We start from the raw sequence: 6,000 nt of genomic DNA, 5'->3' as shown, positions 1-6,000 counted from the left end.
TTTAGATTCTGAAACGGTACTTTCTATGCGTAAACAATTGAAAGATATAATGCAAAATGAGACTTTTGGTAGTTCGATAGCAATACCGGATACTTTGAATATAGACGTAACTCTTGAACTAGACACTTGTAATAAGAATGTAGTTGAGTTGGAATCTTACGTAACTTCTCATGAATTCCGTTCCGTCAGTGCAACTGAATGTAGATACGTTGAAACCAAGTTGAAACATTTGTATTCCCGTTTGAATAGGCTTAAACCGCTAGATGATCCTTCGAAGACTAGTAAAACGAATTTGTTAGACCAGTTAGGTACTGTAGAAGTTTCTTTTGATCAAAAACTGCAAGGAATTGATGATAGTCCTATTACTTAGATCACCCTAGTTTCCGCGAATACCACCAGTTCCAATCTGCCCACAGTTTCGAGAAAATCTACACCTATCCATAAGTGGAATATTCAATTTACGGGAGCTCGTGGCACAATGAGTGTTTGTGCTTTTTTGGAATTGGTAGAGGAGTATAATAATTCGCGAGGGGTTTCCGATAATGAACTTTACTATGGGGTAATAGATTTATTAGACGGAAGAGCGAAAAGTTGGTACCGTTCGGTTGAAGATGAAATCACGTCTTGGGGGGAGTTTGTTGACCAGTTCAAATGTGAATTTCTTCCAGATGATTTTCAGCCCGATTTCTTAGAAGAAATTAGGTGTAGCAATCAAGGTGAATTTGAACTCGTTGGAGAATTGTTCGCGCGTATTTCAAATATATTCAATAGATTACCTCACCCTTTGTCCGACTCAGAGCAGTTGAATATTTTACGACGCATAATAGAACCCTACTATATTGATAAACTAGAACTTGAAGATTACTCAACAGTCAATGAAGTAAAGACCCTATGTAAGAAATCAGAATGATCGCGGAATATGTAAGTGAAGGTAAAGAATTCGGAATTCACGAAAGATAAAGTGAGTTTACTCGAACCTGATTTAGCTATGAAGTTCCTTGTACTTCGGAGAACCTGGATAAGAGAGCAGGTCGAACTAGTTCTTCAAGAAATAACCAAGCGGATGTAAAAAGTATGCAATGTTGGAATTGCCAGGGGGAAGGTCATAGTTTTGCCAAATGTAATGCGCTTAGGAAAGAGTTATTCTGTTATCGATGTGGGAAAAAAGGGGTAAGCAAGTATAAATGTGAATGTTCAAAAAAACGTAATACGAGATCGCCGCTCGTCCGGTCGTCGGTCATAAGTAATCGTCTCAATCCGGGCCCTTCAGATGCGTCCTGGGAATCTTGGGTAGATTTTGTGAAGATTCAATATAAAAAGAGTCGAATCGATAATCTTTTCAATTCAGTGGATAACGATCCAAGGCCCTACCAGAAGGTTTCCATTTTCAATAAGAGTTTCGTAGGTCTTTTAGATTCAGGCGCTACACAAACTGTTATCGGTAGGTCTGGTTGGTGTAAATTACAAAGTTATAAGTTAAAATTAGAGAAATATAATCAAGTTGTTAAGGTAGCAAACGGATTAAATTGCGATGTACTGGACATTGTAACTATTCCGATAGTATTAGAAGGAAAATGTAGAGTATTAAGCTGACTTGTGATTTTAGATGTTAATACCGAAATAATTTTAGATGTCGATTTTTGGCGTGACATGAACATAGTAACTGATTTGAGAGATTTTGTTTGGGAATTTAAAGAACCATGTACAGCGGTGGATGCGTTAGAAGGTGAGTCGCTTGACGACTCCGACAGAAGACAGTTCCAGGAAATGATTGACTCGTTTTCCGAACGCATAGGTACGGGTTTAGGTCGTGCGAAGGGGATTAAACATCGAATCGATACTGGTGATAGCGAACCGATGAAACAACGGTACTATAACGTTTCTCCAGCTTTGCAGAAAATCATCGACACCGAGGAGATAGCTAAAATGTTAGAACTAGGGGTGATCGAACCGTCGAATTCACCATGGTCCTCACCTGTTGTGATGGTCACAAAGTCTTCAGGAGAGTATAGATTTTGTATAGATTTCAGAAAGATTAATGCGATAACGCGAAAAGATGCATACCCCTTGCCTTACGTTAATTCAATTCTCGATAGGTTACGAGGAGCACGATTTTTGTCATCCATCGATATTAAGTCGGCATATTGGCAAATCGAATTAGAGGAAAGCAGTAAAGACAAAACAGCTTTCACTGTTCCGGGAAAAGGTTTATACCGTTTTGTGCGCATGCCCTTTGGCTTGCACAACGCAGCGGCGACGTGGCAGCGATTTGTTGAAAATGTGATTGGTGTTGCTTTAGAGTCTTCCGTTTTTGTATATCTGGATGATATAATTGTGGTATCGACGGATTTTGCTTCTCATATGTCCGCTGTTGGGCAAGTTCTATAGAAGCTTTCTGAAGTGGATCTAACTATGAACCGCGAAAAATGTTGTTTTCTTAGGGGCGAATTGAAATATTTAGGATATCTGGTAAATAAAGACGGTTTAGGCACGGACCCCTCCAAAGTAGACTCGATGTTAAACTATCCGGCTCCGAAAAACGTAAAAGACGTGCGTAGGTTTATTGGTATGGTGTCGTGGTACAGAAGGTTCATAAAGGATTTTGCCACTCGAGTATCACCACTTACCAGTTTAACTCGAAAAAATGCGCGTTTTATATGGGATTCAAAGAGTAGTCAAGCCTTCAATGATATCAAACAATGTTTGGTTTCTGCACCGATTTTAATATGCCCAGATTTTAATAAAGAATTCATCATTCAATGCGATGCTTCGCAAGTGGGGTTAGGTTGCGTGCTGAGCCAAAAATTCGAAGATGGTGAGAAAGTAATAGCGTACGCTAGTCGGTCTCTGACAGGACAAGAAAATAAATACTCAATAACGGAGCTCGAGTGTCTGGCGGTTCTATTTGGTGTCGAAAAATTCCGAGCCTATGTAGAGGGAACTCATTTTAAGGTGATTACTGACCATTATTCCCTACTGTGGTTACATCGATTACAGAACCCGTCCGGTAGGTTAGCCCGCTGGGGCCTCAGATTACAAAATTATGACTTTGAGATTATTCACCGTAAAGGTAAGTGGCACGCGGTTTCTGACGCGCTTTCACAAGCAATCGATTTTATAGAAGTCAATCAGGAGGATAATGATCGCTGGTATTCTAGGTTACGGAAAGGTGTAGGTAACAACCCAGACAAATACCCTAATTTGAAAATAGACCAAAATAGGTTATATAAATTTGTTCGGCCGAAAGTACCCATTTATGATGAAGAGGCGAATTGGAAACAAGTAATTCCAAAATCATTGCGATCGGAGGTGCTCAGAAGGGCACATGATGATCCTACTGCTGGACATCTCGGGATTTTTAAAACTCAGAAACGGGTGGTTACATCTTATTATTGGCCAGGTGTGCATGAAGATGTCATGGAATATGTCCATTCATGAGAAGTTTGCAAAGCTCAGAAACCCAATAAAACTTTACCGCATGGCTAGATGAGTATAAGACGGCTTCACCGTCCTTGGGAATCAGTTTTCTCGGATATTATCGGACCATTACCTTTATCTCACGATAAGAATCGTTATATTTTAGTCATTTCAGATTGCTTTACTAAGTACTCGATGTTGTTTCCTCTGAAAACCGCTTCAAGTTCCGCGTTCACGAAACATATGGAAAATGATATATTTTTGGTTTATGGAGTACCAAACCGGTTGATCTGTGACAATGGTAAACAGTATGTATCAAAACAGATCCGGAAAATGGTGGAATCTTATGGGACCCAAATAATCTTTAATGCGAATTATAGCCCTCATGTGAACCCAAAGCGGATCAGCGCGATTGGGACAAACATTTAGCGAAGATCGGTTTCGCGCTCCGGACGTCAGTACACGAGATAACAGGCTTCAGTCCCGCGTATCTGAATTTCGGTAGGGAACCTAAATTGTGTGGGAAATAATTTCGGACCAAAACTCCAGACGGTCTAATAGATTTCGCAGATAGGGACTCTCTTTTCGAACATCTGAAAGATGTTCAGAATATTTTCGCGAACGTACGCCAATGGTTGCAGGATGCTTACGATAAACCGGCCAAACGATATAATTTAAGACATAGGCCTTTACGTTTGGATGTCGGACAAATCGTTTGGAAGAGAAATTATACGTTGTCCGATAAGGCAGAATATTATACTGGGCAACTCGCACCGAAATATATAAAATGTAAAGTAATTCGCTGCATATCAACGAACGTATACGAACTCGTTGATGTGCAAAATAACAAGTCATTCGGGTCAGTCCATGTGAAGGATATAAAATTAGATTAAGGAAGCGTCTTTTTTTTGTTTTTTTTTGTAAGTGGGGATGGTGTTACGATTAGTTGTGAATAGTTGAACCCTAATTATTGAATTAGGATAACTCTATTTGTGAAACACCCGATATATAGTTCCAGCCGAATCGGTAAGTTTTTTTGAAAGGAAAAAACAAGGAAGATTTTTTTTTGGTCCGTTCGCTCTGGGGCAATTCGTGAGTGAGACTGAATGATAACGTTCGGAAGACTTGATTTCAGGCAAATTCTGGGTTTTGAATATGAAATTACGTCTTTTGACGGATATAAACCTACCGTGCCTTGTTGTGATATTGTAATTGGGTAATTCTGCTGTGGAGCGATCTTAAATATCCTTATTATCGATTGGGATGAATTTTATCGAATGAATTATTTCTTCCGGACCGTTTAAAAACATCTCCGTCAATGTTAGGGCAGTCGATCATTGGGAGGTAAGCGTATAGTTTTGTCACTCATTATTTTTTTTTGGGCGCGGATGTATCGCAAAATCAGTTATATACGAGAATACTTTTTTTTAGATGTTTTTTCTCTGATATGGTAAATCGAAATTTCGCCCGGACGGTACTACCTTTGAGAACACGTCGAAGTGGATGGAGTCAGACCTTTTTGAACTTCATTGCCTTGTACGTAGCAAATAAACCGCAAATTTTCCGAAGTCATATGGATGGTGGTGTTCCTATTTCGACCGTGTGGACGTGGAATTAAGAGCTTTTCACGAATTTGCGTAGTAGTGGGCCATAGGAATCTACACATCACTAGCAGCTAGATAGGTAAGTACCGATTAGAACTTTCATTAATGGTGTTGTTTTTGCGGGATTCTGACATTATTGTTTATGAAAGCAATGAACCTCGCTGAATAGGTGTTTCCGAATAGTTTTGTCTTCGCCTTTGTATAAGCGTTCAGTATGTAATATAAGTGAAGAATAAATCCGTTGAACAGGCGTATTTTGGGGAACCAACATTGAACGTTTTTATTCTTGTTCCTTTGTCGTATTCCACCTTATTGTTTTCGCGTATCTGGATTGTTTAGCAGTTTCATTTCAGGTTTAGGCTAGTCGGTGCACAAGAAACTACTTGGCGCTCTTGTTATCAATTTTTTGTACATATTTATACTTATCTGTCTGATTTAACCCACGGCCCTTACGAGCAAACACATTACTTGCCGTACACAAAAAAAAGAGAGAAGTGTTATTCCTAATGTTTTACATGATTTTTTTTATTATTGAATTTAATGTAATATATTAAATAGCTTGGCTCTGGTTAACCTTTATAGATTATTACTAGAAGCTGATAAAGGTTCCCTTCTTCTACGAAAACACATTGGTAATTAATATTTGATGAAAAATAAAATACCCAACTTATACTTCATTACAATACTCCACCGTTTAGAAAAGTTTTGGCATGATTGTCATTTCTCGCTTCATTCTCACTGACAATACAACAACGCTATCATGTCGAATTTCAAATAGGAATCACACGTTAAAAGGTAAGACCTCGTTAATCCTTAGCTCGCACAAGTTTCAACTTCTGAGGGTTGTCGTTCGTAGGGGTGCGACAGCTGGTTAACGGAAAAAACAGAAACAGAAATATGAAAACAGAACAGGTATCATCACCTCAAGTTACGCGACTTCCAGTGGGGTTGCCCAGCGTTAGGGGTTTCCTAACAAAAT

The sequence above is a fragment of the Leptinotarsa decemlineata genome, unplaced genomic scaffold, assembly GCF_025532065.1.
Source record: "Leptinotarsa decemlineata unplaced genomic scaffold, Ldec_3_MD MMD2_tig00078422_RagTag_RagTag, whole genome shotgun sequence".
In the NCBI taxonomy this organism is placed as follows: Eukaryota; Metazoa; Arthropoda; class Insecta; order Coleoptera; family Chrysomelidae; genus Leptinotarsa; species Leptinotarsa decemlineata.
The sequence above is the reverse complement of the archived record's forward strand: the minus strand, read 5'-3'. Positions refer to the sequence as shown.